Consider the following 25,508-nt stretch of genomic DNA (forward strand, 5'->3'; position numbering starts at 1 on the left):
TGTGTATATGGTATACATAACAGGTCAGGAAGATACAGTTTCAGGGCCTGTGTTTTGGGTATATATATATATATATAATAATAGTTCAAGAAAATACTGTACAGTTTCAGGGCCTGTGTTTTGGGTATAGATACTGTACTGTTTCAGGGCCTGTGATTTGGGTATATATGGTATACATAACAGGTCAGGAAGATACTGTTTCAGGGCCTGTGTTTTGGGTATATATATATATATATAATAATAGTTCAAGAAAATACTGTACAGTTTCAGGGCCTGTGTTTTGGGTATAGATACTGTACTGTTTCAGGGCCTGTGTATATGGTATACATAACAGGTCAGGAAGATACAGTTTCAGGGCCTGTGTTTTGGGTATATATATATATATATAATAATAGTTCAAGAAAATACTGTACAGTTTCAGGGCCTGTGTTTTGGGTATAGCTACTGTACTGTTTCAGGGCCTGTGATTTGGGTATATATGGTATACATAACAGGTCAGGAAGATACTGTTTCAGGGCCTGTGTTTTGGGTATATATATATATATATATAATAATAGTTCAAGAAAATACTGTACAGTTTCAGGGCCTGTGTTTTGGGTATAGATACTGTACTGTTTCAGGGCCTGTGATTTGGGTATAGATTACTGTTTCAGGGCCTGTGTTTTGGGTATATATAAGAGGTCAAGAAGGTAATGTACTGTTTCAGGGCCTGTGTTATATAACGGGTCACAACTTAAGTCAAATGAAACAATCTTTACATTCAAATGAAGCAGATGTTGTATTTTCATTAAAAAAATTGAACCAAAATGGCACACAAATGTGTAAAAAAATCAACATAAAGTTTTTATTTTTAAATTCTCACTACATATTTCAGTCTTACGATATCTTTGACGTCATAATAATACATTGAGTGCTATATGTGTTTATAGAAATGTAATAAAGGAAATTAAAATATTGTCATTTGTCCAGAAACAAATTGTTCATGGATTAATTAACCAGGTTTGAAAAACCCCAAGGGTTGTTAGACAGAGGTCATGAGCAGGCCGTGGACAAACAGCTGGTATGCCCGCGGAGAATTGCGCTGGTGACGATCGAGGCATCACCTATTCCGAAATCAATACCATATATGGTATAGATACATCACATGGAAGTAATGCAATTAGGTTTTAGATAATATGATTTAAACTACCTGTGAAAGATGATATATAGGTACATGCCCTTCACGCAGGGCTATAATTAAATGGAGAGGTGACAATGTTGACGATAGGGATGTGTAACGGGTTTATTATGACAGAAATGAAATGTTGTTTGTTAAACTCTGAAGGATTGGCATTTTGGAAAACATGGCCTAGAATGTAGGGGACGCACATATTGTCAAGGTAGTAAAAAGTCACACAAATCAAGAGCACCTTCACTACAAATACAGTAATAGATACCGTCATATTGTAAATATAAAGCTGTTCCGTCCTTGTAGGACTCGTCAGTGATGTTAGGGACATTGTAAAGCTGTTCCGTCCTTGTAGGACTCGTCAGTGATGTTACGGACATTGTAAAGCTGTTCCGTCCTTCTAGGACTCGTCAGTAATGTTTGGGACATTGTAAAGCTGTTCCGTCCTTCTAGGACTCGTCAGTTATGTTACGGACATTGTAAAGCTGTTCCATCCTTCTAGGACTCGTCAGTTATGTTAGGGACATGATACAGCTGTTTTGTCCTTCTTAGACTTGTCAGTGATGCTAGGGACATCATACAGCTGTTTTGTCCTTGTAGGACTTGTCAGTGATGCTTCAGACCACGTACTGCTGTTTCGTTTTTTTCTAAAACTTGTCAGTGATGCTGTTGTGATGTTATTTCTGCTGATTAGAGGGTAGTTATAGGCTATACATTACCAAATAACATTGGTGTTGTCTATACGGAAGGGGATGATCCAACGTCCGTATAAACAGTTCGGTATGGTTCTCGTACGTGTTCTCTGTTTGAATGGTCTATGTTTGTAAACATTCTATGCATCAGTTTTATTTATAAAAGACTTAAAAATTGACGGAAATAGTTTCATGGATTGTGGTAAGTGTCGTGGCGACTGGTTGTAAATCGTGGACTGAAAAGTAACTTTTTCTTCATTCCCTCCCATGTTTTTATTAAGCTCAGATCAGCCCAGGTGTGTATATACAATTGTTGGGAGATGGCTTTAACTGTGTAAATAAAACTGAGTATATATGTACATTCTCGGGGTTAAATAGTCTTAAAATGTTCAGTTACCAACCGGGCATTGTCACCTTGATTTCTTAAAACTATTTGACCATTGCAGAAGTTATATGTATATATTTATACATATATTTTATTTCTTTTGTTAAATATTAAAACCAATCGATATTTAAATTTGGTAATCATGTATTAATTTGAATAATGTATTTTCAGAAATCATTTCAGAACTTAGACATACCTTTTGATTTTTTGTTGTGTTAAGCTTCTTCTTCAGCAGTTACACAGGTATCAGGTTAAAATTCAGGTCACTGTTTACGCTTGATTACCTGTGTGCGGAGTGTTAGCTGTGTTACCCTTAACGAGGACAACAGGTGTAAAACACTTTCTTATCGGCCTTCGGCACTTCAAGTAAATTAAAGGTGATCATTACTACATTACGCCTATAAACTCAGCTGATGTCCCTTGTGAGTTCAAAATGTTACACCACATGTTTTTAAGGTAAACAGGATATACAATTTGTTTACATTTCAAATAAGACATGTTTATATATATGCGAAACATTATATTTGGAATATTTAAAAAAAGACAAATTGTAGTCTAAACTATTTCAATGCTTGTCTAATGTAGAAATCCTGGTTCAGAAATACTGTCGAGTCCAGCTCTATTAATTTGCAGCTGGCCACCTTGGTTACTGGCAAAAAGTGGCCTAATTGTAGGACAGCTGGATCTCGATTTACAAACAGGTTTTTTACTGGATTATCTCCCCTTGTATCTTTCTTTTAAATACTTATATAAAAGTACAAGAAGATCTACCAGTACTTAGATCAACATAAATTTTAAATTTGTACCATTGAAAAGAAAAAGTACTAATTATATAAACTTGTAATTTATCCTAGACGGACAGTTTTCTAATTATTGTGCAAAAACCATGAGAAATTTAATTCAAAATGAAAATAAATGAAAAATACATCCAAGAGAATTTTATAATTAAAAAGCAATCTTGTATAATTGTCCAAGTATATTATTATATATGATGAATACAGATGTGCCACTAACATCATAATTGATGCAGTGCGAAATCGGCACAGCTATGTGCCAAGAGTTATGTCCCCTGGATCTAATACCCAGATCCCTGTTTTATCCGATCATTTACAAACTTGTGTCCCATTTCACCTGTTCGAGATTTCTCTTTCAACCTCTAGGTATTACAGATAGCACATGCTTGTATCTTGAAGTTAAATGGAATTTCTTTTGCACACGTCTACTATTGAAGCTAGCTGATCATTATTAAACAATTGGACCGTGCATCAATAAAGTAATGTGAGAATAATAATCTTCCCCTACCTTGAGGACATGATGAAGAAATCTTCAATACTCGGGGTGATATTCTTTATTTTCTAACCCTCAGCTTGTTAGTCCCCCACCGGAATCCGGGGGGGACTATAGGTTTGCGTTGTGTCCGTCCGTCCGTCCGTCCTTCCGCACACTATTTGTCCGGGCTCTATCTCCCATACTATAAGACACTGGAACTTCATACTTAGTGTGTGGGTTCCCTGTGGGAAGGCGGTGTGTCGCATACAAAAACCGGGTCACTGTGACCTATATTTTGACCTCTGACCTACATTAAAGAAAAAGCTTGTCCGGGCTCTATCTCCTACACTATAAAGGACTAGAACTTAATACTTAGTAGTATTGTTCTCTGTGGGAAGGCAGTGTGTCGCGTACAAAAACCGGGTCAATGTGACCTATATTTTGCTATTTCTTGACCTCTGACCTACATTAAAGTAAAAGTTTGTCCGGGCTCTATCTTCTACACTATAAAGGACTAGAACTTAATACTTGGTAGTATGGTTCCTTGTGGGAAGGCGGTGTGTCGCGTACCAAAACCGGGTCACTGTGACCTTTATTTTGCTATATTTTGACCTCTGACCTACATTAAAGTAAAAGTTTGTCCGGGCTCTATCTCCTACACTATAAAGGACTAGAACTTAATACTTGGTAGTATGGTTCCTTGTGGGAAGGCGGTGTGTCGTGTACAAAAACCGGGTCACTGTGACCTTTATTTTGCTATATTTTGACCTCTGACCTACATTAAAGTAAAAGTTTGTCCGGGCTCTATCTCCTACACTATAAAGGACTAGAACTTAATACTTGGTAGTATGGTTCCTTGTGGGAAGGCGGTGTGTCGCGTACAAAAACCGGGTCACTGTAACCTATATTTTGACCTCTGACCTACATTAAAGAAAAAGCTTGTCCGGGCTCTATCTCCTACACTATTCAATACATTGAAGAAAATACATGACCTTATTGCATCTCGAGATTCACACTCATTGCTATTGGATCTCGAGATAACAACCCGGTGGGGGACTGTAATTCGTTGAATTATCTTGTTTCTGTTATCCAGGACTTCTCGGAGTGATATTCTTTATTTTCTAACCCTCAGCTTGTTTCTGTTATCGAGGACTTGATACCTACACAGTCCGATGATTATTACTTATTACTTGATTACAGAATACAGTTTGGAGTGGTTCTACCAAGGTATAGCTCAATTAAGTTAGACTTACAGTAAATAGTAATGACTTACAAATCTATAATATTTCTCCGATCATTAAATGGTTGATACGGTTTTACCTGAGACTTATAGACAAGAATTATTTCACTAGTAAACTTACTTGGTGACATCTCCATTCTATTACAGACAAAATTATCAATTACATCATATTTTAATGTGATTTTAAGTCAAGGTAGAATTGAAATATGACTTCGAGATGTATTCAAGATAGAATTGAAATATGACTTCGAGATATTTAAAATCTGAATACCGTGAAGGAAATTAAATGTCAAGCATAAATTTATGGGTAAATTTTTAATCTTCTGTTTGTAAATAAGTCTGATGTAAAAATATGACATGTAAATATGTCAGTCATCTGATGTGAATATGTCAGTCATCTGATGTGAATATGTCTGTCCTCTGATGTGAATATGTCAGTCATCTGATGTGAATATGTCAGTCATCTGATGTGAATATGTCAGACATCTGATGTAAATATGTCAGTCCTCTGATGTGAATATGTCAGTCATCTGATGTGAATATGTCAGTCATCTGATGTGAATATGTCAGTCATCTGATGTAAATATGTCAGTCCTCTGATGTGAATATGTCAGTCATCTGATGTGAATATGTCGGACATCTGATGGAAATATGTCAGTCATCTGATGTGAATATGTCAGTCATCTGATGTAGTCATCTGATGTGAATATGTCAGTCATCTGATGTGAATATGTCAGTCATCTGATGTAAATATGTCAGTCATCTGATGTAAATATGTCAGTCATCTGATGTGAATATGTCAGTCATCTGATGTGAATATGTCAGTCATCTGATGTGAATATGTCAGTCATCTGATGTGAATATGTCAGTCATCTGATGTGAATATGTCAGTCATCTGATGTGAATATGTCAGTCATCTGATGGAAATATGTCTGTCATCTGATGTAAATATGTCAGTCCTCTGATGTGAATATGTCAGTCATCTGATGTGAATATGTCAGTCATCTGATGTGAATATGTCGGTCATCTGATGTGAATATGTCGGACATCTGATGTGAATATGTCGGACATCTGATGTGAATATGTCGGACATCTGATGTTAATATGTCTGACATCTGATGTGAATATGCCCGACGTCTGATGTGATTATGCCCGATGTCTGATGTGAATAAAAGTGTTTGTCTGATGTACATTCTTTTATATATACATTGTGTATATACATAATAATGAAAAGAGGTATTGACATTTACAGGAAAGAAAAACACTTTTTAAATATATTCTTGATTGATTAGATTTTAAAATATTCATCTTTTATGATTTCATATAACAACAAAAATCAGAGAAGAAATGATTGTAAAAGTATTTAACCTTTAAATCCTGTAGATCATTTTTGTCATAGATGAACTTTGAAATGCTAATGTTTCAAACATTGATATATTTTTTTTTTGTGTCACTGTTTTTTAAATACGACATTCATAAACTGTAATTCAATGAGTAACCGGGGTTGCATGGTTGGGTGCACAGTGGTAACACTCTTGCTTTTCACCTAGCCAGCTGGGGGCCAATCGGACATGAATTTTTGTTACCAGGTAATTTGTATACTTTAGTGTATTTGACAATGTTTAATCCCAGAACTTTTTGTTTTAGACTGGATCTGCCCATAATAGCTCAGTTGATATAATAACAGACAATGTAACCTCAGTTATAAAGATCTGAGGCGAGTGTTTGATCCTTTTTCAAGACAGTTTGTATTTCTCATGGAAGCTGAGATATTAGGGACTAGCTATCCTATATATGATGTCACGATTGTGTCCATGGACTGTAATTGTTCTGAATAGCATGCAGCAGGCCTCCCATGTGTTGTTCAGTGAAGTGACCACCATCTACTACAAATTCCCATATGTTGTTATATAAAGTAGCCACCAGCTACTACAAACTCCCATATGTTGTTCAGTGTAGTAACCATCAGCTACTACAGAGAAATCTCAACAAGACTTGGGTTGTACATATATATGTTGAAAGGGTGATAAATTCAGTAAAGAGTTGTGTTGATGTGCCCAGTCCAGGTTTTACAGAATGCCTCTGGTATTGGGTACTCTGTGTGATGACTTTGTTTATGATTTACTGTGTGACCTAAGGTTCAGTCCGTGTCTAAAATCATTGATACATTGATTGTGTAGAGTGTAAATCTAGATTTTGATACTGATTATAGATTATTAAAGGCAGCAGGCATTTGTTGATTCAGATGATGTTTTACAAATTGAATATAGTACCTTGTGGTTGGATCATGTATGGAATATGTACCTGCATTGTATATGGACAGTCAGAGGGATGTCGCATAACTAAGTAATGATCATAAAAGGGTAGGAATTAAGTCTAAAATGACTTATATATCGATGTCAGACATTGATGTTGGTGTAAAAATGTGTCCAGCTGCGTGAGGAATCACCATAAAGTCGGTTCTGCTTTATCACACCACCTTTTTATGAAAATCTATCTTGACAAAGTAGCATCTGTAAATAACTAACAGCATGCGTATAACCAGACTATATTTTACACCGGGCCAATTTTTCACAGTGAAATGTGACAATGTAACACCTGCAAATGATTGTAATAAAATAACCAGTCTATATTTTACACAGTACCAATACAGTGTTGCATAGTGAAATGTGACGAAGCATATAACCAGACTATATTTTACACCGGGCCAATTTTTCACAGTGAAATGTGACCAAGTAACACTTGTAAATGATTGTAGCATCATAGTCAGTCTATATTTTACAGCAGGCCGATTTTTCACAGTGAAATGAGACCAGGTAACACCTGTAAATGATTGTAACAGCATATAGCCAGTCTATATTTTACACCAGGCCAATTTTTTACAGTGAAATGTGACAAAGTAACTCTTGTAAATGACTGTAATAGTGAAGCCAGTCTGTATTTTACACAATCCCTCACGGTATGTAGTTGTAACAGCCAGTCTGACTTCCTTGGTATAAGCTCCCTCACAACTATAGACATCAGAATGTTTGGTAAACTTCGACAACAGAAAATGTTCAGTTCTTCAGCTCTTTGGGTCCAACTCTGTCCATAGCACAGATGAAGCAGTGTTGTGAGGAGTTTAATCGGCTGTGGTAACAAGTTTCACTGAAGCATTTTCTACTAGACTTTGAAGTGTATATATATATATATATATATATGTTGGCGGTGTGTGATATCTCCTATGGATATAAACCTACACTGACGAGGCATTAATTACTTATATTCTGTAAGTATGTGCAGTGAATTAAGTTTTTTGTGTTTTCCACTTCGTAGTGGTATAAAATTAACTTTCATTAGGGGTTGTAATTGTTTATGAGACAATGCAGCTATATATAGTACAGATGAATGTAGCTTCCTCTTTTGTAAGGTAGGTCCAAACTTCCTGCTAAGATATGGTTGGCTATATAAATAAAAGAAAAATATGGGGTATGCATGGATGAATATAAGTAAATATAAGCATACATATATATTTTTTTTTTTCAATTTTTTTTTTCCATATTATTAGATTACAGATCTGTTAAATTTGCTGAAGTGATAGCGATACAGAAAAGTGTTATCAATCTTAAAGGTATGACCTACATAAATCTTGTGTCTTCCTGTTGTTAAGATCTATTTCCATCTTCATACAAAACAATTTCAGAAGATTTATACAATATGCTTCATTTTGTATATTTGTGATAAAAAGGAATTAATACATCTCGCTCAACGTCTTTTTAAGTTTAAATTGTCTGACACCACTAGTGATCAATGCTTTTCTATATTTTATATCTGACACAAATTTCCACAATTTTCTTTCTTGTTCTTGGGGGGTGGGGTGGGGGGTGGAGAGGGGGGATGTACAACATGCTTATCCTTTATACACTAATATTTTAATTAACATACTTCTTAATTGGTTCTTTAAATTAATAAAGCTTTCATTTCATAGGTTCTGACACAAAGGTGGATAGGAGATTTTTTTTTATTATTATTACATAATATTCACCTATTTTCTTACGAATCAGGAAGCTATGAACTGTCTACAAGTCTTAGGAATTTTCCCTTCCCTGCTAACCCCCTTCCTCCCCTCCCCTCCCCTACCCCCTCCCCCTACCCCTCCCCCCATATCCCCCACCCCCTATATTTTCCCATCACCTTCTCATCTGCCATTAACAATAGCAGCAGGTTACAAACATTAGGCCATGTCAGAATAAGGTACACCATATTGACTATAGCAATCTGCGCAGGGTCAGCCTACACATGTTACAGTGCTAAATGGTGCCCTCAATGTAGCTTTACAACCCTCAGGAATGTAGAGTCGGCTCATTAAACAAACCTGCCTACCATTACTGTATCTAGCCTAATTTCCATCAGTCTCTAGCTTTGTGCCATATTGACATTCAAAGGCTGTGACAACATTCCACTCCCATTGGTAATGTGGGTACATCTATCATTAGGGAAACAGTTATGTAAGAGCACTGTATTTAAGAATTTTTTTATTTTATTTTTTTTTTAATTTTTAAAGCTGACATTTCCTTTTTTTCTTCTTTTTCTGTTTTTTTTTCCTTTTTTTATTTATAATACTGTTGTCATACATCGATTTCGTGACCTCCTGGACATTGTTTTTGGTCAAATTTTTTCATTCGCAAAATATACGGATAGATGGTTTTTTCCAGCATTTTCAGCCCCAAAAAGTACCTGCGCAAATTACACGGGTTTTTACGGTAATTTTTGTTTGTTATTGTGGTTGAAGGGCAGAAGAATTGGGTATACATATGATATATTCCTTGGAATATGACTTAATATTCCTTATAGCATTACGTGTCTGAAAGACCTTTAAGAATGGTCCTGATAAAGAGGCACGTTGAATCTTAAACAAAATCGTCTTAAGTTGACAAATACTGCACATCTAATAAAGACGTGTTTTTAGAATGATTTACAACAGGTTCTCAATTACTCCAAACTTTTTGTGATGTTATTGGATAGATAGTCAAACAACAGATCAGAGATGTTGAAAATCTTCCTTGATGTGAAAAAAGGACATTTTTAGGGAAAAAAGCCATTTTCTACTTAGAAATGAGGTCATCAGTTGGCAACTTGATAGTCACATTCGCTGTGAGTTTCCATAAAAGACGAGACATACTTCTGTGATCGTCTTTGTGCGTGTTACACCATTAATGAAAAATCAGGTAGAACTTATGAAATCTTTGTCATGAAAACAAGTACTTGGAATAGCAATATATCTTTGGAAAATTTGTGGCAGAGGGATTTTCAATGACTGTTTTAAAGCATTCAGTCTTTTCAATATCTCCATACGAAGTTTCATTCAGCTACAATATTCTTATCAATGTCATGATGACAGCACAATCTCATTTGGAAGTATTTCATTTTGTAATATGAAGTCAGACATGTCAATGTTTGTTGATATACCTTGTGGCTCCGTTATCACCAATCTTATTTCTCATTTTGAGAATTTACAACGGTTACTAGACTTCCACTTTTCTCTAGAATATCAAAATTATAAATTAAATTGAGCTTTATGATTTTGGTCTCGAGGTTTCAAACTTAGGGAAGATAATCTAGTATGGTGCCATTTATAACAAAAGACTTTTGTTTGTTTGTTTTTTTGTTTAATGTCCTATTAATAGCCAATGTCATTTAAGGATGTGCCAGGTTTGGAGGTGGAGGAAAGCCGGAGTACCCGGAGAAAAACCACCGGCCTACGGTCAGTACCTGGCAACTACCCAACGTAGGTTTCGAACTCGCAACCCAGTGGTGGAGGGCTAGTGTTAAAGTGTCGGTACACCTTAACCACTCGGCCACCGCGGCCCACAAAAAACTTAGGGGCTGATATAGTCTAAACTGTCATATACTGTACATGAATAGTATTCATTTGATCAATTCACAAAAAATGATTTAATGATATATAAGGTAGGTTTATGATTTTGGTCTCGAGGATATGTCCGATTCTAGACATCTTAGGGCAAATTTGTTGCAAATAAACTGGTTTAGGTTTGGGTTTATGGTTTAAACCTGGTTTTCAAAACGGTTTGTAAACTAAAACTGCTTTGCTCTTGAGAAACAAATGCGAAATTCTAGTTTTCAATATGATGTCTTTGGGAGAAAAAGCTTCAGAGCAGTATTTGAAAGGTTAATACCTCCTGAATCCCCGAATCCCAAATTATGTTGAAAACATACTTCCACAATTCAATGCAATGACAGGGAAACGCATGCAGTTCTAGCAGACTTTCTTTCAAACACAAGGGAAAACTGTCATACCAATTGGAAAACAATTATTAATATTTATAATTTATATTTTATTTGTCCAGTCAAATGACACTACAAGCCATAGCTGGCAAGTTTGGAGCACGTAGCGCACTTCAAGAGCACATTCTGCATGTGTGTTGACAACATTCGCCATCTTGTTTTCAGAAACAAAACCTTCCAAACCACAACCAGTGGTGGTTTGAATGGTTTAATAAACTAGTTTAGGTTTATCAGAAACAAATGAATGAACCGGTTTCAGTTTAAATGTGGTTTGAAACTGGTTTACTCAACAAATGGAAAGTTTACAGAACCGGTTTGAAACTAAAACTGGTTTTAGGAGAACAAATTCGCCCTTAATTAAGTTCCAAACTAGGGGGAGATAATCCAATATTAGAATTTAGTGAAGCAATTCTTAACTAAAAACCTAAGGCCATACTGCAAGTGTGTGGTATTCTTTTGATAAATTCTCAAAAATTATTGGATGATTTATAAGGTAGTACCCTCTGTATATGTTTTAAAGCTTCAAGAAATGTGTCTTATTGTTACAAATTTGTGTATCTGTATGATCATAAAACAATGGCAGATTACTCTAATAACTCTGTCTCTTCCTAGTTTTTATTAGCTTTGTCGACCTCAAAACAAATATTTTCAATGATGTCTGCTAGAATGTCAATCAATTGTGTTATAAATCCAGATTGCATTCATATTGCTTATAAATATCATTTGCCAGCGACTTACGTACTATTATTTCAGAGATTTATATTTAGAAATATTCCTATGTTCATGACATCAGATTTATATAGGATTTATTTTACAGTTTTCTATAAACAAACGATAATTGATTAATATCTTGTCAACACAGAGATGTACTTATTTATTTAATTAATTTATTGATGAGCTGTTTGCACAGAAATTAAACAATATAATTTACGATTTTACAATTTGCTTTGTGTGGTTAAATTATTAAAATTAAAGCATTTTCTATAAATCAGTAGATGATGGTCTATAGTTAGTGACACCAGCTGTGTATGGAATTATTTAAACGATCTGTAACAGATGTAGGTATAACATTACTTACTATTGCCCATAGATATACAATTATCCCTTTAATATGGTATTTCATACTCATTTAGTGTTGTTTGCTGGGTTTATCACTCGTTTGCAGCCAGGGTCAATTTAAGGTGGGATATTTTTGTAGTAGCTGGTGGCTACCACACTGAACAACATACGGAAGGCCCCTGCATGCCATCCCAAGCAATTGGGGTGAAATGTTTTGCTCAAGGATACAAACATAACAGCACAATTGAAGTAAAGTTTCTTGCTCAAAGACATGACCATGGCTGTTGAGCATGGTTTGCTCTGTGACCTCTGTTTCTGGAGTAATACAAAGAGAAATTAGATAAATAGATTAAGATCTTCACATGGTGTTTCATTAGTATTAAATACTCTACTGACTGAGTTTCAGCCGATAAAAATGATAATTATGTATTAAACGTCATGAAGAATGTAGGTAGTGCTTGCCATCATCATCTTTGTCGTCATCATTACAATCATCATCATCGTCATCATCATCATCATCATCATCATCATCGTCGTCATCATCATCGTCATCGTCGTTATTATCATCGTCATCATCATCGTCATTGTCATCATTACAATCAACAATAGATATCGTCATCATCATCATCATCATCATCTAGAAAAAAGTCCTCATCACCTTAAACAATCTTGAATCAAGTGATGAATCAAAAGAATTCATCGCCTGAAAGACTGGACGTAACCAAGTTCTTGATTTCACAAACCGCTGATTGACATATGACATTTCCATGTCTTTTTCTGGTTGCCAATGGTAACCTAGCTCAGAGTGGAACAGATTACATTTAGATTTCATTTAAGATCAATAGAAACAAAATAGCATACAATCTTAAATGCAGAAACATTAACAGCACTCCAGGGAAACTTGTAAGTATCATTTGAAACCAGATTAGAAAAAATCCCACATAAACATCAATTTAGTCCAGAGATTAACCCCAGGTATCTGGATGACACTTAAATATAACACGACTCTCAGAGAATCGTTATGTGTTGTGTAAGCATTCAACTGTCGCAAACTGAAGGAAAATCTCCCCTCATATTGGTCTTGGTCATCGGGATTACCTGATCACAGCTAATCCTCTGAACCTGATCTGCTCATTAGGTGACATGGTTCATACAGACCTTGAAAAGTGCTTGAATTTCAGATCAGTGCTTGAAAAGTACTTGAATTTTCAAATTTTGTTCATAAGTTTTACTGAGAGAGCTTGATTTTTTTTATGTGGTTGCAGAATTAAGAAAAATTAAAAGAAATTTAATTTTACATAGATTTCTAAATGTAGTTTGTAGATTAATTTGTTTATAGTAACGAGACATTGTCTACTTGGCTATTTATTACAAACACAGCCTTTTGAATGCTTTACTTACACAACAGAATTAGAATGGTTTGTTCTTTTGTTATCTTAATCACAGAATTCTGATAAAAATACTCCGATTCCTTACGAGTAATTGGACAGAAAAATGTTCCTGGAAAATTGAGAAAAAGTGCTGAAAAAATGATTGGATTTTGTTATTGATGGAAGGTATTATCATCCGACATGAAAGGGAGATATCTGTAGAAATTTTGAAACAAAGGATGATAGGACATTGTTTGATCTTAAGATGTTGTGATCTGTGTTCAGGAAACAGCCACTTGACACACCAAATACACTAGAAATAATGCAGAAATTTTACTTTCTTTTTCCTGTTCTTTTTGTATATGCAGTATGTTTATATTTTATATTTTATTTTATATTTTAGTTTTCAGTATATTTGTTATAAGAACATTCATCTAAGTATTAATCTGTTAAAGTGGTCAGTTGGTAGGTTGGTAGATCAGTCCTGGTTCACAGGTTTGGTCGGTTGGTAGGTTGGCAGGCTAGTCCTGGACCTGTGGTTCACACTGGTTACTGAATGGTTGGTAAGTTGGTCCAAGATAGGCAATTAGTGTTTTTTTCCAGATAGTTGGTTGACATGGTTGCTTGGTAGATTGGAGGAGATTGGAGTGTTCATGTATCCTCGGTTGATCTGTACATAAAGTTTGACACATTTTCCCATGCCCTCATCGTTGACAAAAATAGATTGAATTCCCACCCCTATTTTCATGATCAGTTTTATATAGAGGTGTCATGCCCTGAGAAAATCAGCTTGTGGTGTAGCCTTTTATCCTGATAGTGACAAACACCTCTACAAAATCTCTGTGAACTATTTTTAACTAAAAGGAAAAGTTTAAGATAGAAGTTGAAAAGTCTTTTATTAATTTTGTGTTTAGATAGAAAGCTACCAATCTTACAGAACTACCAGTAACATTCCTCCCTACTCTCATGGTTCCCTAGGGTTCCATCACTTTACACATGATTATTTAATGTTGTGGTACTGTCTGTAGGGTCTGTAGGGTCTGTTCAGCTCCCTCTCCACACCCTCTCTCCTTCACCTTAAAGAGCCCCTAAATTTACTACCATTTTCACCTCTCTGGAATTGTCATCCTCTCCCATCCTCACTAGCCTCTCCTTTCACCCTTTACACTCCCACTGACCTCTCAATTCACCCCACTCATACTAACCATTTTTTTCATCCTCACCACACACCCTAACCTCTTCTTTCACCCTCCCTACACCCCACCAACCTCTTCTTTCACCCTCCCTACCCCCACCAACCTCTTCTTTCACCCTCCCTACCCCCACCAACCTCTCCTTACACCCTCTCCATCCCCACTAACCTCTCCTTTCACCCTCCTAACCCCCACCAACCTCTCCTTTCACCCTCTCAACCCTCACTAACCATGCCTTTCACCATCCCCACCCCCACCAAACTCTCCTTTCACCCTTCCCACCCCACCAACCTCTCCTTTCACCCTCTCAACCCCCACTAACCATGCCTTTCACCATCCCCACCCCCACCAAACTCTCCTTTCACCCTTCCCACCCCTACCAACTTCTCCTTTCACACCCTTCCCACCCCACCAACCTCTCCTTCCTCCTTCCCCACCCCCACCAACCTCTCCTTTCACCCTTCCCCACCCCCACCAACCTCTCCTTACACCCTTCCCCACCCCACCAACCTCTCCTTCCTCCTTCCCCACCCCCACCAACCTCTCCTTTCACCCTTCCCCACCCACCAACCTCTCCTTTCTCCTTCCCCACCCCCACCAACATCTCCTTTCACCCTTCCCCACCCCCACCAACATCTCCTTTCACCCTTCCCCACCCCCACCAACCTCTCCTTTCACCCTTCCCCACCCCCACCAACCTCTCCTTTCACCCTTCCCCACCCCCACCAACCTCTCCTTTCTCCTTCCCCACCCCCACCAACATCTCCTTTCACCCTTCCCCACCCCCACCAACCTCTCCTTTCACCCTTCCCCACCCCACCAACCTCTCCTTTCACCCTTCCCCACCCCCACCAACCTCTCCTTTCTCCTTCCCCACCCCACCAACATCTCCTTTCACCCTTCCCCACCCCCACCAACATCTCCTTTCATCATTCACCTTCCCCACCCCCACCAACCTCTCCTTTCACCCTTCCCCACCCCCACCAACCTCTCCTTCCTCCTTCCCCACCCCCACCAACCTCTCCTTTCACCCTTCCCCACCCCCACCAACCTCTCCTTCCTCCTTCCCCACCCCCACCAACCTCTCCTTTCACCCATCCCCACCCCACCAACCTCTCCTTCCTCCTTCCCCACCCCACCAACCTCTCCTTTCACCCTTCCCCACCCCGCCAACCTCTCCTTTCACCCTTCCCCACCCCCACCAACCTCTCCTTTCACCCTCCCGACCCCCACCAACCTCTCCTTCCTCCTTCCCCACCCCCACCAACCTCTTCTTCCTCCTTCCCCACCCCCACCAACATCTCCTTTCATTCCACCCACCCTCTACTAACCTGTCCTTCATACCTTAGACGTATATTTCACAGGAAACATAATATAGAGATGTTTGATGTTTCTGGTAAGTGAGAATGTGACGTACTTAATTAATCTGAAACATATGAACCAATAATTCATCAGTATGAGCTGACTGGACAAACTAATCACTCTGGATCATTCTGGAATATTAGAGATCTGTGAAAGGTGACTTTCATTGAGAGGTGTACTATGTTTGCATCCTCTGGAGTCGCGGTAAACAGCTTCTCATATTGCACAGCGTTAATTCTGTAAGACAGATTGTGTTAAATGCATATAACCATTATTTATGGGGAAATAAAGAAAAAATCATCGAAGGTAAATGTCAATTTTCTGATCTGTATTTACATGTAAATTGGTTTTGTATAGTAAATAGGACTATTTATGTAAGGATTTTCTGATATTTGATGTAATTATATATAGAAAAACAAGTTAATTGGATTAGATTTTATAACTATATGCAGGATTGAGGCGGCCGTCTTGGATTTTGTCATTTGAAGATTGTCATCATTGCAATGGATGGATCTTTATCAAATTACATATGAATTAAGGCCCTTTATAGTATCTTTACTGGAGGTGCTTGGCAATATGGCTGACAAAAGGCCATCTTGCTAATTATTGGTATGATTAAAAAGATAAGAAAGAAGCAAAGATCAAAATTACTTGAAACCAGGGCAAGACCAAGTCTTGTTTGAAGCTGTGGCTATATCTCTGACAAAAGCATAATGCTAATCAATTGAATGCAAGAATAAGCAGTTGTATATTTATATAATTAATTTTTCTTTGTTTTCATGGTAAATACTCAAATGTGATTGGTCGAAAAATTCTTTTCATTCTTCTATGAAAGAAATTCCGAGAATGGCGTGAAAAATGTGACGTCACAATACGACAATTGACGTTGCGTATTGATTTGAGAAAAAGAATCCCATTTAAAACCAGTAAAATTGTACATAAAACATGTTTTAAATTAGAAAATCATTTTCAAAAATTAATTATAAGTGTTGATGTCAATTATTTAAAAAAAAAAAATGACATCAATGCTTAAGTACAATACCAAAAGTTACATACTTCACACTGCTAACATCTCCAAATTGTTTTAAGCTTTTTTCTTTTAAATTTAAGTGAATAAAAAAAGACTAGCATCCCAAAGTAATTCTGTTGTGTTCTGCCCTCCATGTTTTGAATATCATGCCACCATTAATTTGTTTATTTTCTTTTCTTTTTTTCTTCATTTGTTGATGTTCTGTAACACTTGTCATTATCAGATTAGAAATAAATTAATTGATTTCTAAGATTAATAACACAAATTAATTTTGAAATTACATGCAATTATCTAAAAAAAAATAACCTTCACATAAAAAAAAATCACAAGATAATGATACAAATTGGCCTTGATTGAAAAACATGAAGATCGTATGGTGATAAAAGATGAAATCAGAGAAAATACAATTTGTTATTGGTTATGTAATCCGCATGATTGCATCTTATCGACTTATTATGCCATAATTACTAACGCTCTCGGAGATGCCAACTTTCATTGGAAGCAATCGCATGTCATTGGATCTCGACATGTTTCCGGTCGGAGTCTCCCTATCGTTGTGATTAAGTGCTGATTGAAGCTTGTTACAAGCATTTCTGTGAACAAGAATCATCTGCTTCATTGTAAATCATTACAGGATCTTCTCTGATTTGTTTTTCTTCTTTCAGAATAAATGAAGTGATCTTAAATGGATTTATTGCCCCTGAACATAGCTGTAGCATTAAGTATTGTTAGCTTAAGCTTATATGTTAAAAATTAATTAGTGCTGTTCAGAAATTGATGTTCTTTGGAATTTGTTATCAAAGAATTTTATTCGTAAATGGATTTATTACCCCTGAACATAGCTTTAGCATTGAGTATTGTTAGCTTCAATTTATATGTTAAAAATTAATTAGTGCTGTTCCCTACCAGTAAAACCGGGAAAGGGGAGAGGGGGGGGGGGGACTATAGGTTTCTTCCCTGTCAATCATGTCTATCTGTCATCCATCCACTCAGTTTTCCCGCACTTTTCTTATGCCATGCTTCAAGGTATGTTATCGAAAGTTGGTATGTAACTTCAGTAGGAGTAGCTACGTATACACATCAAGTTAGTATGTAACTTCAGTAGGAGTAGCTACGTATACACATCAAGTTCGAGTTTCAGGAGTTTTGGGTCAAGGTCACTTTCTATTTTTAGTCGCTAATTAAGTGGTAGGGACATGTGTTGCTTTAGCAATACCCAGCACGCTTGTTAATATGTTTTTTTCCTCCAATTATTTCATACCAAACACACAGAATTTGCTGAATTTTCATAAAAATGTGCAAACAGAAATGTTAATGAAACAACATGGGAGATTTCCAAAAAAATTTGTCTTTAAGGTATTTTTATGTGATATGTAATGATGAATTTGTTTATTACTGCAATCAAAATGATAATTTCTCCTACAGTACTTGTAACTTGAAGTTCCTACTGGGTTCACCTAGGTGAGGCAATGTGTTACGTACCTGATAGGTCACGACCTTGACCTACATCAAACAAAACGTTTATCCGGCTCTGTCTCTTTCACTACTAGTAACTGGAACTTCATACGTCAGGTCATGTATCAGAAATAGGTCGCTCTGACCTATATTTTGACCTTTGAGCTACATCCGGTGGTGGACTATTTTGCTAAATTGTCTTGTTAGCAGATCATATGCTTATCTTTGTGTTCATTTATTATTATTTGGTAGAATGTTATAAACCTTTTTCTTTTTTTTTCACAGAAACTAAAATATTTTGGCTGTTATCCTGAGATCTTGCACACATTTAGAGAAATAAGTAAGTAGTATTTTTTTTAGTTCCTATTTAATTAAATTTCCTCAACGATTGTATGATGTCCCACTGAAAATACATTGACATCACATCTACAATTCAATCTTGTCACATCAACATTGTATTGCATTGATGTAACGTCAATATAACATACATACAAGGGTAAACAAGGTCAAAGAAAAATAATCATGGGGACTTAAGGCTGTATGTTACCTTACTCTGACATATCAAGTTAAGGGTGTATGTTACATTCCTGTGACATGGAGACATAAGGCTGTATATTACCTTACTGTGACATGGAGACTTAAGGCTGTATATTACCTTACTGTGACATGGAGACTTAAGGCTGTATATTACCTTACTGTGACATGGAGACTTAAGGCCGTTTGTTACGTTACTGTGACATAAAGACTTAAAGATGTATGTTACATTACTGGGAGATGTTGAGTCAAGGATGTATGTTACGTTCCTGTGAGATGTTGAGTTAAGGATGTATGTTACATTACTCTGAGATGTCGAGTTAAGGATGTATGTTACATTACTGTGACATGTCGAGTTAAGGATGTATGTTACGTTCCTGTGAGATGTCGAGTTAAGGATGTATGTTACATTACTGTGACATGTCGAGTTAAGGATGTATGTTACATTACTGTGACATGTCGAGTTAAGGATGTATGTTACGTTCCTGTGACATGTCAAGTTAAGGATGTATGTTACATTACTGTGACATGTCGAGTTAAGGATGTATGTTACGTTCCTGTGACATGTTGAGTTAAGGGTGTATGTTACGTTCCTGTGACATGTCAAGTTAAGGATGTATGTTACGTTCCTGTGACATGTCAAGTTAAGGGTGTATGTTACGTTCCTGTGACATGTCAAGTTAAGGATGTATGTTACGTTCCTGTTACATGTCGAGTTAAGGATGTATGTTATGTTCCTGTGACATGTCAAGTTAAGGATGTATGTTACGTTCCTGTGACATGTTGAGTTAAGGATGTATGTTACGTTCCTGTGACATGTCAAGTTAAGGATGTATGTTACGTTCCTGTGACATGTCAAGTTAAGGATGTATGTTACATTACTGTGACATGTCGAGTTAAGGATGTATGTTACGTTCCTGTGACATGTCAAGTTAAGGATGTATGTTACATTACTGTGACATGTCGAGTTAAGGATGTATGTTACGTTACTGTGACATGTCGTGTTAAGGCTGTATGTTACGTTCCTGTGACATGTCAAGTTAAGGATGTATGTTATGTTCCTGTGATATTCAATGTCTTTTCCAAAAGATTTCTACACTCAGAAAACCATATAATATCTTTAGTGGCAAATAATTCAGACATTAATGACATGCTTGAAATCTACCTTGAAGATCAATTTTAAGTGTTTGTTAATGTATAAAACCAATAAAGACTTTGTAGAATTTAAAAGGTTATGAATTTTAAAAATCCAATAAACTGCATTTCTCATCACTTTATGCCTGTACATGATGTAAAAGTTTGCTGTTAGCTTCTGTTGATGCCACTAAAAATAACTTCATCCTGATGATGAATATGATATTCTGTATATGATGGTGATTACGATCCGAATCTCTAAGGAATCTACTACATCAAATGGATCAATATAATTAGCTAGGTAGACTTTAATAGAACACCAGGAGGTGTGAGGTGAACCAAACTCATTAACCTAATTACAAAATGACTAGAAAAAAAGACACAGCTGTCCGTATTTTGAAAGGAGCCATATTGTCCATATATATAAAACCTGACTCCTCAGAGGTGAAGTGAGTGGAGTCTGCAGCCATTAATATCTGGCTGTGCTGGGTGGCATAGGGTGGCATAGGGTGGCACAAGGTTGGGTAGTGTGACCCAAGGTCACTATGGTGGCACAAGGTCACATAGGACGGCACAGGGTGGTACAGGGTGGCATAGGGTGGCACAAGGTTGGGTAGTGTGACCCAAGGTCACTATGGTGGCATAAGGTCACATAGGACGGCACAGGGTGGTACAGGGTGGCATAGGGTGGCACAAGGCTGGGTAGTGTGGCACAAGGTCACTTGTGGTGGAACAAGGTCACATAGGATGGCATCAGGTGGCACAAGGTTGGGTAGTGTGACACAAGGTCGCTTGTGGTGGCTCAAGGTCACATAGGATGGCATAGGGTGGCATAGGGTGGTACAAGGTTGAGTAGTGTGACACAAGGTCGCTTGTGGTGGCACAAGGTCACATAGGGTGGCACAGGGTTGCTTAGTGTGAGACAAGGTTGCTTATGGTGGAGCAAGGTCACATTTGATGGCATATGATGGTATAGAGTGGCACAGGGTGGCACAATGCTGCACTAGGTGGTATTGTTATTGTATGACTGCACAGCTTAGAGTGGATAGACTTTGTGCAAAAATGAGACACAGTCTTAAGTTTATGTGTGTTGTTTATAGAATAATTAGTACATATTACTGGGCGATGGAATGGATAATATAGAGACATAAGTTGGCATGGTTACGTTCAGTGATAAATTTGTCTCGTTAAGTTCCATAATTGGGTGTGATGGTTGTTGCCTGTGTTGAGTATTCAGTTTCTGGGCAGCATTTGAGTTCAAGTTGTATGGATACCTTGTCTCCAGTGAGAGAAAATGTGATGTTACTTATAGTGACGTAATACCAGGTTTTTCTGAGATAATGCTGTGACGTCATGGAGTGGTGATCGGCATGTTCAGAGATGACGTAAGACCATTATTGTGTCCAAGACTTGTGTCGAAGACGGAGTTGTAGTGGAACAGAGGAATGATTTCTTGGTGTATGATGAATATCTTTGTTGGTGTATTTTATTAGAGGTGGTTCTAGTGGCCCTGTTCATATATATCTAATGTTGTATGTTGTCTGGTAAATGTGCATGGTCTGTGTAATAAACCCTTTGTAAACACATACACAAAACTATTGTTCTTCGGTATATATGCAAACTTCAAGGTTGCTTCATTCTCTTAATTTTCGTTTACCTGATCACCTGCTCCAAATACAATTAAATAGTATATTGGGGAATTTAAATGTGTACTCAGATTCTGTTTCTTTTGGCATCTGCTCCATATGAGACAACACAGAGACCGCCCAGTAGCACTCCGTTTCAACTTCCAATCACTCTACACACTGGAAATTATCAAAATACTACTAGATACACCAACTCTTTACCATGACACCACTAGGGAGCAATGTCCAAGGGTAACTGTTGTATCCTACTAGATACACCAACTCTTTACTGTGACACCACTAGGGAGCAATGTCCAAGGGTAACTGTTGTATCCTACTAGATACACCAACTCTTTACCATGACACCACTAGGGAATAATGTCCAAGGGTAATTGTTGTATCCTACTAGATACACCAACTCTTTACCATGACACCACTAGGGAGCAATGTCCAAGGGTAACTGTTGTATCCTACTAGATACACCAACTCTTTACCATGACACCACTCGGGAGCAATGTCCAAGGGTAATTGTTGTATCCTCAGTCATTCCTAATCATTAACTTAATTAATTCAGGTTTTATATATCATATTAATCCACAAATAAGCACCTGTCCACAAATATCCTTTCATTTTTGCAGAATCATTAATTTCAAAATCGCGAACTAAAATTTGTTCTCAAAAAGCCCTCCCCAAATTTTAATACTAAACAGGAGAAAGTAAGACTAAAAGAAAAGAAAAGAAATTAAAATAAAGAATAATATTACTATTTATATTTACTATACATATTTGCTTTGCCCAAATGAATTTATTTGACCTTTGACCAAAAAATGAAATTCTTTTTAACCCAAATTAAGCATGGTTTATTTCACATGTTGTGAAGGTGATACTGGTTAACAATGAGTTTCATCAAGGTTTAACTTTACACAGTTCACCAAAAGGTCAACACTTTAAAAGTCAGTTGTTTACTGAATGAAACCGGTAAAACTTCTATCTCAAGTGGATTTAATTGGAGAAAAAATCCATACAAACGCAAATATTTTTAAAGAGGTTAAGTGTGAAAACTGGAAAGAAATGCGGAAAAAATTAATCAAAGATGTTAGAATATAATTGTCTGAGGGCTTGTAGCTATACGCTTGATTTAGCCTAGTAATGGAAAATAATACAGAAAATTAAGATTCTCCTTTAAGCAGCGTTTTGTACCCAACGACCCCAACACATATCCTTTGTTTGTGCTGGTGAACTTATTGTAGCTATGAAATAGGTGTTACCTGTTTCAGCGCCAGCAGCTCAGCTTGATCGGCGTTGATCCGTATGTACAATTTTTCTATCCAAATTGATTTTGTTTATCTTACGTGTGAGAATTTATCAGGGCAATAGGCTTCATATGACTTTCTGCTACCAAACGCAGAATTTTACCTTTAGAAGAAAGAGGAAATCTCATTGAAGTACTACATCATTTTGTCATTGATTTCTTAAGTGTTTGTTCATGTGTGTTGATTATTGGAAAATTAAGAAACTATGGTTTCGATTTCATATATATATACATCATTCCAGGTTGATAACTGCATGCAAAGCATCAATAATTAAACACCTTCGTGTGTGCTAATTGCAGAAATTAAGAAATACACCTTCAGATGAAATAGATTTCATAAATACATAATTCTACGAAGCTAGCTGCATGCGAATTGTCAATGATTTAAGGCGCATAATATTCAGGCATGTTTATCAAAATCAATATACAAGTTAGGGGACATGTATTTACAAGTTGATCAGAAAACTATGGTGGTATTGATCAGTTGTAACTATGGTTATACCTCATACTTGTCACCAGACTCCATCTCATTAACAGAAACTCACGATTTCATCTTTAAATTTACACATTTAACTAAAAAAAAAAAATTTTGTATTATTATTTTTATGATCTAATTATTCTTCAAAAATACCAGTGTGTAATATTTTGTGTGAATGTATAAGGTTTTTCAGATGAAGTATATAAATGTTTTTTTCTAAGGCTCGAAATTTAAATTTTCAATACATGCTTTCTCCAATACAAGTTTTTCCAAGAAATTCACAAGCATATGACATCAACTTATTGTGATGTCACAAAAAGAAAGGGATCAGAGTAAAAGATTAATGGCATTTTAGGTTTCAAATCTTCATGTTCTTGTTAGCATTCCAGAGGCTCAGATATGAAAATAATCTTAGATTTGAATCAATAATCATCTTCTTTGAACTGGAAACTTACTCATTAACACATTGAGTTTCCGATTGATTAAAAAATTGTTAAATCACCGTCAGTTCTTTATATATCGGGCGATCAGGTAGATGTACTCGGATCGTGACAATGTTTCAGAATTGTACCCTGCACGATTTATTGAAAGTCATGTGGTTGCAAGTTTTATTGAATTCCATATAAGGACATACATAGATAAAGGTTTATTCACGGAATCGATTTACAAGTGTCTACGCATGTTTGAATGGGGGCTTGGGCTTGGTTAATGTACTGTGATGTAAGTAACTTGAGAACAATTTATTACCCGAAATTGACACAAACGTGACGGCTACTTCTGTATCAATACCTAGGATGACAACACAATATAATACACCTGAAGATTATTTATAGTTTCTAAAAATAGATTTCGATCTTTATCATAAGTCTGACCAAGTTAGTCATACAGGATATTGTAAGAAGGATGATTAAATCATATACATGTATTATACTTCCTGAACAAACTACGGCATGAAGTTTGTCGTTCGGTGTGTGAAGATTGGAATTTAAATAGTGGACAACGAGAGAATTATTGATTGACAAGTTCAATGATATCCTGGGTGTTTAAACAAACGAGGAGACAGAGGTATTGATGTTTCTACAGGGAATTTCCATTAACTATGACTTGTACAAATCTTCACATCCATATTCCGTAATTAAGTAGACAGGTATATTTTAATATAAAGTAGTCTTTAGTATTTAGATTTTATCAATTAACTTTGACAATTGATATTTTCTGATATGATTTTAACAATACAAAATGGAGGACAATTTATTTTAATGATGTAATAATTAACAGACTTTTCCCTGTGCTGGAAGAGAATAATTCACATGTCCCTGTGCTAGAAGATAATGATTCACTTATCCCTGTGCTAATGATGTTTTTAACCTGCTATTTTAATTCGTTATATACAACATTGATAAATATTGTTGATATTTTGTTAATAATTTTAGAATTTTATTAGAATTAATAACATTTATCAGGAATTATATACATATTATGATAATGAATGAAATACATTGTACTTGTATGTTTTTAGTCGGAATTATTTGATAAACAAGTTAATTGACATTAATTATGTTGGTGTCAGTTATTTGCAGTGACAATGTTTACATGTTTTGAATGATTTTTTTATAATCATGGTGTCCGGTACAGATTTTGTTGTACAATCAATCTGCTGTGATAGAGATATTGTTTTTGACAGGAAGTGTGTGTCTGGGAGGGACGTGGGGGGGGGGGGGGGGGGGGGGACATTCTGATGTTGACCCCCAATATTTACTTTTGACACAAGTATGATTCCTGAACCATCCATGCAAATTGAAATTTCATCAGAGAATGCATACAATTCACCCCCACCCTCCTCCTAAAAAATGTATATAAAAACGTTTGTGTGACTAATGAACCCAACATTTACAGAATTAACACAAAAGCAGTATT

General features: G+C 36.4%; 1 protein-coding gene across 6 annotated transcripts in view; it reads left to right on the forward strand.

Moving 5' to 3' along the window:
- The window catches only part of LOC117330925 (protein kinase C delta type-like), a 113,762-nt gene that overhangs the window by 21,175 nt on the left and 67,079 nt on the right, over positions 1-25,508 (forward strand). For 5 of the 6 annotated variants that reach the window (XM_033889489.1, XM_033889494.1, XM_033889490.1 and 2 more), the window contains one exon: positions 18,794-18,848. The gene's annotated coding sequence lies outside the window, so the exon portion shown is untranslated. Of the gene's footprint in view, positions 1-7,729; positions 8,023-18,793; positions 18,849-25,508 lie in introns of those variants that run through there. The other variant, XM_033889492.1, reaches the window with a different exon arrangement.

The sequence above is a fragment of the Pecten maximus genome, chromosome 7 (assembly GCF_902652985.1).
Source record: "Pecten maximus chromosome 7, xPecMax1.1, whole genome shotgun sequence".
NCBI lineage: Eukaryota > Metazoa > Mollusca > Bivalvia > Pectinida > Pectinidae > Pecten > Pecten maximus.